This window comes from Strix uralensis, chromosome 1, assembly GCF_047716275.1.
Source record: "Strix uralensis isolate ZFMK-TIS-50842 chromosome 1, bStrUra1, whole genome shotgun sequence".
NCBI classification, from domain to species: Eukaryota; Metazoa; Chordata; class Aves; order Strigiformes; family Strigidae; genus Strix; species Strix uralensis.
The window spans coordinates 21235243-21245344 of NC_133972.1; positions in this window are offsets into that span (position 1 = coordinate 21235243).

Here is a 10102-nt window from a genome sequence, read left to right on the forward strand (position 1 = left end):
CCAGACAAAAAAAAAAAAAGGGTGGTGTTAGAAGTTCTCATTCCTGTCAGCAGCGACTCTGCTTTCACCACCAAGTGGTGCTGTGTGCACTTACATTGTGCACTGCCCCTGTCTGCTTGTGTAGTTCACAGTCCTTATTTTAGAGTAAACGTTCTTTTGGCTGCATCTGTTCTCCTGTGATATAAAAACTTGACAGGTATTGGGAGCAACTATTTAGGAGAATTTCTGTAAAGTAAGGAATTGCTGGTTTTATTTTGTCATGATGGAAAAAAAATAACTGATTCTAAATCATGTCCGCTGCAGCCGATGCTTCCGCAATACAGTGCTCAGCTGATTTCTGTGTGTAAATGTCTTTGGAATCACAGGTGCCTGCTGTTCCCATGGGGACAGGCAGGGTACAGTGCGGGATCACAGGGACAGGACACGCTTTGCCTTCCTGTCACCAGAAGAAGAAGGAAGAGTTGAAGAAGGGGGCTCAGGAGCAAGAGACTGCAAGGAGGTTGCTGTACTAGATCCTTTTGCCTTGCTCTGACAGAAAAGCTGCCTTCTGCTAGCTGGGTCTTAGCTCAAAACACTGTGAGAACTTCTTGCTTTAGCCTATTAAAGGGGAGAGGGACGCCCTCCCCTCTCCCAGGGAGTGTGCGACTTTTGACTCGCTTGTTTTGCATATACGATCTGCAGTTGTCATGTTTAGATCATGTGGTGACAATCTATACCGTAGATTCCCTGAATGGTTTTTCATTTCTGTCCCCATTTTCGTCTCCAGCTTTTTTTAACACATCAATTAAAAAAATACTTTTTTTTTTTTAAACTTACATTTGATTCGAACATCATCTGTGGTGTCAGTTTTGGCCTCAAACACTTTATTTCCTAGAAATAAGTTGAGTCTTTTCATCAGAACACTTAAAAGATTTCTAGCCAGTGTAGGACTATTGTGTTGGGTGTTTTTTTCAATAAGATTCTATACATGTTCCAGTGTGTGTGTGTGTGTGCACTTAAATTCTACTTCACTCAGTATTTTGAAAACAGACTTAAACTGAAGAGAGGTTTCATGCTTGGGAGAGAAAATGAGCAGATCTTGATTCAAAAGCAACTTTTCAAAGGGAAAGGTAAACTATTTTGTTTCTTTTTGGATTTTTATTCTGACAGCGCAAACATCTTGTTCTCTCAGGATTTTGCTACCTCTGGAAAAAAAACTTGATATTGCTTCACTTCCTCCTCTGGTGTGGTTTTTTTTTTTTTTTTTTCTTTTCATTCCCTCCAGAGGAAGTGCTAAGACTTTTAGGAAGGCATTTTGGTTCATGACTTAGAGGTCTGCAGACATCACTCTAAAAACAGTTTCTTTGCATCCAAATGCTGTTAATCCTTTATAATATGAAAGAAAAGATTTTTAATTTTCAGGTGAGAATACAGAGTATTTCAGATAGGTCTGGTTTGCTTTGCATTCAGTATTCCTGTAGCCTGTTGCTTTGGAAGTGCAGGTAATAAGCTTTTCAATTGAATAAATGAGGGGTGGTGGTTTTTGGGTTTCCACCCCTAGAAATCTAGTGTTTAATCATATTGTGCTGTCCTATAGAAGTTGTGCTGTTCTCCAGAATGCTGCTTAGGGTGCCACTACAAGTAGGTCATTTAAAATAATACCCTTAGGCTTTAAAAATATATAAAATTTAATGATGCTTAAAGTTTAGAGCAGGGTAGTCATCAAGTTAAAATAACTTTGTTTATGACATGCACTGTGATGGTTCCTTTCAGTTTTGTTTTTTTTCTTTAAGATGGCACTGGTCGCAGTGATCTTTAGTTTACTACATGGCTCACTGTCTTAGTATGGACATTCTTCCTTTCTGCCTACTATTTCAGTTTACTTGCAGACATAGCTAAGAGAGCTGTTTGGTGTTGTAGAGTGTATGTATGTGTCTGTGTATATGTGACCTAAAGTGCCCTCCCCACATTCTTAGTTTTTGCTGGCTGTATTTCAGTGTTACCAAGATAAACTGACCTGAGTACTGTTGCAAGTGTTTTCATGTTTGTCTAACTATTCTGATAAAATAAATAGAAAAAGAAATCAAAACACTAAATGTTTTATTGTTTGCCCTCAAATTACACAGGCTTTCCCTGTCTAATATCTATTCCTTTTTTCAGGATTCACTATATTTTTTTACTGTATAAAATGGACATTTCTGGCTTACTGTTGGCTTTTAATAGATGTTTTTTTTCTTGGGGAGTTTGTGGTGGTTTAATCCCTGCTGGGGTCTGAGACCACTCGGCCGCTGCCCCTCCTCCACAAAGGGAGTGAAATACAAAGCCCCGGGCTGAGATAAGGAAAGGTTTAATACAACAGTGCGACAGCAACACAACAAACAACAACAATAACAATAACAGTAATAACAATGAACAGAGCAAAATATCTACCAATACAGCAGTGAGAAGCGCGATGGCATAACACACGTGTTAACCGACCCCTCTTGCTTCGGCACCAGGATGTGACTTCAGCCTGGTATCTGAATAACCCGGCTAGAGCTCCGCCCCCCCCCCCCCCCCCCCCCCCCACTGCTGGGGAAACTTAACCCTATCCTGGCTAAACCAGGACAGAGTTGCCCAGCAATTAAGTCATAGAGTTTGGAATTCAGTTGGTGGACATTTTGCATATCTGTGTTCAAATATTGATGCTAACAAGCCATCATAAAGTTCATGTTCATAACTCTATGGATACTTAAAGGTAGGAAATAGTCTTATTTTTTAATAATGTTTAATCTTTTTCTCTTTGGCAAGAACAAGCAAGCCTACCTGGTTTTGAGGTACTTGCAGCTTTTCCCTATCTTCAGACTTTTAAAAGGGGAAAACCTGTATCAAGTACACAGTTACAATGGTGATTTTTAAAATACTAAGTGGCATCACCATCCTGGGAAGAACATGTGTGACTGAGAGTCTGTGGTGCAGCATTACTAGCATTTGCTAAAGAAAATTTTTGAAGAATGAAGCATTTGCTTTATAAAAGATACTTGAGGACAATTTCTGTTGCTGCTAAAGTTTATTGAAACATTTGCCCTGAGTTCAGCGGTTATGCAGGTTTGACTCTGCTCATGCGTTAGATCTGAAAAGAAGGGTATGAAGGGTAATCAAGCTAGTAACCTACTTTAAGAATTTTTTTTAAATATTTGGAGCATCGGTTAAAGGCAAATATGTAAAGTTTATCATATGCTCCTACATTAGCTGTGACCATTCTGTGACCTCAGAACTTGGTGTTCAGCTGAAACATGTCAGGTGTAAGATTTCATGGCCGTGAGCTGATGCGCCATGGATCTCTCAAAGCACAAAGTGCTGCAAGTTGTGTTTCTTGCACGGCAGTGACTCTTTTCAACATGAGTAACTATACAACAGGGTAAAAGACAGATTTAGTGAATAATATGTGTCGTTATCGAAATAGCTCTTTGCATTTCAACATGATGCAGATCCTTTCTATGGTGTTAGCGTTGGCACACATCTTAGAATTTGGCTGATCCTCTCTTGAACTTGAAGCTTTCAGCCTCCATTACATCCCTGACATGTTTCACAATAGAAAAATTATTTCCTTTAAAAAAAAAAAAAAAAAGGGAAGAAAGGGGAAGAATGGGTGGAGGAAGTGGGGATAAAAAGTCTGTCCGTCTGCCAATGCTGTGGGCTGCTCGCTCGTTTTACCATAGAACTCATGGGGTTTTTTTATTCTTCTACCTTAGCCTACCCTCTGCACCTTTGGGCACCTCCTGAAGTTTGTCTGTAGATTCCTATGTTAGTAGGTAAAGGTATCTATTGTATTTTGTAGAGCTTTGAGAGTCTTTAAACAGTCTTTAATAGTCTTTGAGTCTTTATATTATACAAGTAATTTAAATCTTGGAACAAATGTATTTGCTTATTAGTTTTTGTGAGTAGCTATGAAAATCTTATTTATCTGTTGCCCCTTTTTAAAATAAAATAAAAAGTAATGTTAAGTAAGAAATATATTGAAAGTAAGGATCCTTCTACTGCCTATGTCAAGAGATCATGGGAAATACAGAGAATTTGTATTAAATTATGGACATTTTTCCAGACACTTTTCCAGGTCTGAGGCACACTGAAAGATTTCTTTCATGTGGTGTGTTTGGTTTCATTGACTTCAGCAGAATACATGGATTTAAACTAGCTGAGAATCTGATGATAAGATTTAATATTCTACCTAATGTAGTGTTGTGATGACTTGTCATCTGAAATCAAAATTGTGTTTGATCATTGTAACAGGAGGCTGGATCTTTGATCTGGAAATTATAGTGACCTTACAGAATCCATGCTCGCAACTTCACTGGTTTCTTGCAGCCTCTCAAGTTTCTTAAGAACAATAAAGACCCATTCTTTTTTGTTATGGTCCTATCCTCAGTGATGGAAGCATTACACTGCTAGTTTCAAGATGTGGTTCAGCTGCTGTTGGATTCTGCTTTTGTGCCTGAAAAGCCTGTTGATTTAAATGGGTTTGCAGCGCTTATGCTAATGATATGGCTGGAATGAAACAGGATCTGGTGTAGTCTGAGCTAAGGACTGTGTATGGTTGTGGTTTGGAGCTGGGTGGGAGGGACTGGTTACAGTTACTTCTTATTTGCACAGTTACTTCTTATTTGCACAATTTAGTATCTTAAATAAGTGAACGTTATAATTGGAACAGTTTCATTTTTACAAGATGAAATTTATAGATCAGTTTTATCCTGTGTTGGAATTGAGATACATATTTACTGAAGACAGTGAGTCTGGCCCAAACACTGAAGCACCTCAGTTTTGGGCGCACTATTAGAACTTTTGTAAAATTTTCAAATTATAAGGGTCTGTCAGTTTATGCTTGTTGAGTCTGAGACATTACATGATGCCCTATGAAAAGGTAAATATTGCTAATAATTCATATTTGGTTTGTAGGCTGTGCCTTTTGTATGCTCTAAAAAGTCACATATAAATAACTTTTATTGTTTCCTTTTTATTTATAAAAGTTCTGTTCATCAAACCATATAAGCACATACCTAAATTCAGTGTAAAACTTCCCAAATTGCTCTAAACGATTGTGTTGCTGTAAACTATTTTGGCTGATAAACCTAAGTGGTCAGCTTTGTATTCCTAGCTGTGTGTGATTACTATGGAATAGCTCAGAACAAGTTACCAGGCAACTGCAGGCTCTGGCTACACAGAAGGCACAAAGCACCTGGCCCGTTGCTTTTAATTGGTGGAAAAGTACAGATTGTCCTGTGACCTTGGTCACTCTGTCTAACATATAGCTAAGAGTATTTTTATACTCCTCTCACAGTGGGAGAAACCCAGTTTGTGTTTCTGCAGTGTGTAAGAATCACTTTACCTTTTATTTGATATTTATTATTAATATTTGATATTTTTTTTACCTTTTATTTATCCTTTTATTTCACTTGAAAAAAAACAAAACTAATTTTAAAACTATTTTAACCCAAGGCAGACTTCAGGATTCTTGTTCTCACAAGTTATTTTACAATTGTATAACCTTGTAGACTGTACTGAGAATGAGTGTCTTGTATGTGACATTTAAAAGTTTCGTTTCTGGTGTTCTACACACTTCTGCTAGTCATAATGCCTTTGTTTGCTAATGGCAACTGGCAACTGATGATGCATATTTCTTTCAAGGCACTGTGGAACACGAAAGGTAGTTTGCCAATGTTCTCGAGATCCAGAGAAGTTAATTTCAACCTCTTAATAAAGGCTACTTGGCTAACATGATATTATTCCATTTGTGTGGTCCAGATTAACTCACCTCTTTCTCAATGACAACTATTGAGATGAAAGTTTTATTTTTACATATCTGAGATATCAGAAATTATAGGACTAAACAAATTGTCAGAGGTTTGCATTTACAAGTCTACTGAAGCTTTTAAGTGCCTGATTAATGTTTAAGAGCAGAAGAAACCCCACTGAATTCAAGTGGGACCATGTTTTTGTGAAACAGCACATCTGGTTTTAGTACACTCAGCGCTAGTTTAGAAATTCTGTAACTATGTGATGCAAAGCAGTGAAATCATGTGAAGTTGCTCTTCTAATTTGTTTTGGGAATAAATTTCAAATGAGCAATTTGTCCTCATGGATCCTGTACTGTGTCCTCCCCCATAAAGCATTAAAACTGTAATAAATATCAGATTGTAAGTTCTGGCTCAATCAAAAGAAATTTGCTTACACCTCATCAAGAGGGAATTTCAACTTCTAGGTGATGCAGCAGTGCACAGGTCTAATAATAATGAAATTCAGACTACAGCTTCTACACTTGTTGGACTGAAGCCAGAATGTATAGTGCCTTACAGGTGCAAGCTTAACTGCAACCAACTGTTTTTACCATATTGTAAGTAATTTTTTTCTCCAGTGTTCAGTTTCAAAGTTACTGTGAATGCGAAGCTGTGTGTATGCCACAATGCAGTATGTGTAGTAAGTTGAAATGAACGTTTCATAACAACACAAGAACCAAATGACATCTGGCATGGCATTATCATTTACCCCAAAACCATGGCAGGAGAATTTTGCCAGGAAGTGCCTGTAACAGAAATCCATGATACTGTCAAATTGCCTCTTTTCTTCACAAGTGATTTTTTTCAGTAAAACATAGCTAAATGAAGCATGTAAGCAAGGAACATGAAGTAATAATTAAACTGAAATCAAGTTTTCACTTAAAAATTCACTGTGCTTATTCCTGAAGTTTCAGGTTGCATAAGGTATTTGTCACATTAAGTCAACAGGCCTTTTCTAAGGTGTGTACTGAAAGAGCCTGTGCTTTTTTGCTCCAAGGTTAAATTAGCAGTTTATGCAAAGAGCAGGGGCAGCTTTAAAAGGGAAATCCTTCACTGTTTCCTGCTGAAGTCATCAATAATATTAAGCCTTATAAATAGTTGAAATTGACAGCAAATTTAAAGCTGATAGTTTCCTCTTGCAAAGATTTAACTGTACCTTGGGGAAAAGTTGCTTCCCTTTGAGATTAAAAGGGAGTGACCTGTACAAAGAATAGCTGTGTGTAATAGAAACTTCTCTGCCTTCCATGCTAGCTGTAGGGCCTGTGCTAACCTAAAGAAAAGCAAACAAATTCAGTGAGTTTTCTTTACAGACCAAAATGATGTGAGAGTAATTTTACAAGAATGACATTTCTCAGCTACCCATACCAATGTTTTCTGTCTCATGTTAAACTTTTAGCTGAAAGTAAGCTATTCTCTGCTAAACTCCGGTTGTCCTCTGCACTTCGAGTGGGGTCCAGGGTAAAAACTGTCTGGTTCTGGCACCTTGGTCAGAGCTGTGAATGTGAAGCTCTTTGGGAAGGGCTGTTTTGACTCTGTGTTCCTGCCTAACAAAAATTAGAAATGACACTGTACTTGCTACTGATTTTTATGATGTTTCTTTTCTCCATCTTTCTCTTTTCTGACATGCTGGGGTCTCCCAGAGGACGGGATGGTGTCATGAGCGCTCAGGCACAGCATATCCACTTTAGTTCAAATGATTGGCATGTGATTCTTAGGCCGCTGCCTATAAAAATCATTTCACTATGGCAATAGCCCCAAGTGACAGAGTGGATGGGTTCGTTGGTTTAATTAAACCTCTCTTGCATTGCTGCTTTCCCCACCCCATTCCCCATCAAGCTTATACCAAAAATCAGGTAACAAGGCAGTCCTGAGATGGAAATGTTAGTGAGTTTTAAGGCAAGGGGAACTGTTATTTGATCTGCACTGCAGTATGCCATGAAAGAGGTTTGTGCCAAGCAATTGCTAAATCGAACCTTGTATGATTGCTGTTTATTATGGCAGGGATTAGGGATGCATCAAAAGTACATGGTGGCTGTACAAGTGTAAAGAGGTAGCTGAATTTCTGTGGCCTGTTCATGCTGGATACACATTATTTGATGCATGCATATAGCTAATATTCACATACTCAAGTAGTGAATTTTTCTAGCTTGTGTGTATAGAATTTCAAATGACTTGGTGCTGGATACTGTAAATATTTGGAGAAATTAGTGCTGAAATTCTGAATTGCAGAAGAGAGCCACTACCTTGAACTATTTCTTCTCTTCAAAGGAAAGACATCCACTGATACTACCAGTGTTGTTTAATCAGAGTGTTACATTATGGCATTTTCTTTTGGTATCATAATGTAAGATTAACATGATATTTCAGTTTTTCACAGATATCTCACAGTTCACAAAGAATGGGAAGCTCAGGAAAGACAAAAGTACAAAAGCTTTATTTTATAATACGAACATCTATAAGAAAGGGATAGGAAAACATCCCATGACAAAACCTTTGCAATATACCCTTGCTTCTCTTTGGTTATTTACCCCTCCTCTGTCAGTTCTCCAAAACCTTCCAAGCATTTTAATTGTCTGCTCTGTGTGTGCTGGTTTGTGTGTTCTCGGTCTAAAATTAACATGAGCAGAACACAAAGTTGTTTTATCTTATTTGAGGCTCATGTAGCTAAATATATAAAGGAATATCTCAGCTCCAAGAGCTGCAATGTAGACTGTTCACTTTATTAACAAAGATTTACTATTTAACCTATGCTGCTGTGTTCTTAGGGTTTATGAGTCTCTAATCTCATGAGTATAATATGCATCTAGGTAATAGCTCACGGCTATTTGTGTTAGAAGAAATGAGGGTTCATTCTTAACATTTGGGATCACCATTACTTCTGAATTTAATGCAACTGTGGAAAATACAGTAATAGCATACACATGTATGAGATGTTGAGATGTTGCAGGCCAGCAAATAGGCAGAGTACATAAATCATGGTTTACAACCCCCTGTTTTAGAAACTAAGAGTCAGACAAGTATCAGAAGATGCCTTTTTAGAAATCCTGTAATCCTGTTATCTAACCCCACTTGTTTGCATCAGTGGCTAAAGACTTTTTTTTTTTTTGTTAAATATCGCAGAACTGCCTTGGTTTATTTTACATGTCTAAGTATTACTCCTGCTGAGAAAGTAATAAGTGAGTCCTGCTGCCTTCTTGTGCATCACAGTGAAGGTATCTGGGCATAAGGGAAATGAGAAATGGTTGTCTGGAGAGGGGAACAGGGGCTTGGAGCGTGACCTGCCTGCTCCTGGAAAAGCACTCCTTAAACTACCCAGACATAAAAAATTCTTTAGTTCGACTCTTTTTAACCAGTTTTAATAAATTCTAACTTTGGAGATGGATTAACTTTTCACTCTGAAACCTGTTTTACATTACATGGGGGAAGGCCCACAGTGAACTAAAAATCAGGTATTTTTAAAAACCCACTTCAACAGCAGTAAGTAAATGCTCTAAATAAACATAGATCAATTGCTTGGTCTGTGAGAGTGTAAATGTTTGCTGCCTTCCCAACCATTCAGACATGCCAAAGACTAGAAATCATGATTCAAATAGTTTTCAGTGTGAATGAAATTAAAAGCTAATCCATGTAAACAGACTCTGTTTGCTGAAAAACTTAGAACAGTTCATTGCATAACGTGTCAGTGTTAAAAGGCTGCAAGCTGTAAGGTGGGAGTGCAACGAAGATGTGCAGTCCAGGGAAATGATGCGGTCGAGAGGTTTTGTTTCTGTCGAATGATGTAGCGGTAGGTTTGCTGCTGAGCCTCGAGGTTGGTAATGGGAGGAATGCGGGGATTAGCCTAAAGATGGAAGATGCAGTTTCTGTTCTTGAGGAGTGAGAAAAGCAGCAAGGTGGAGCACGAATGCCAAGGCTGTGTCCGCCCTGGGTTGTGGACCTGGCTTTGCTGCTTGAAAGCCTGTTCCGTCAAACGCGGCCCCTATACCGTATGTACTGGATATGTTTTAGTACTTCTTCAGGTAGCTGTAACTAAATCGGTTGAGCTGCTGGTGGAGCAGAACGTGAGTGCTCTTTGTTCTTCCCCCCCATTAGTCTTCCTCCCCGGCCCTTGTTCTTTGGTTGCTGAGTGGTGCTGCTCTTCCTGTCTTTGTACCGGGGATGAGCTTTGGTGTCACTTCTCTGCTGGTCCTGCTCTGTCTGCCTCCACCACGGATGAAATGTCACAGCTCCCGACAGAAAGCTGGTCACCTGGCCGACAGAAAGCTGGTACCTGGCCGTGGGAGAGGGCATCTGTTTGCAGCTCACATCTCTCC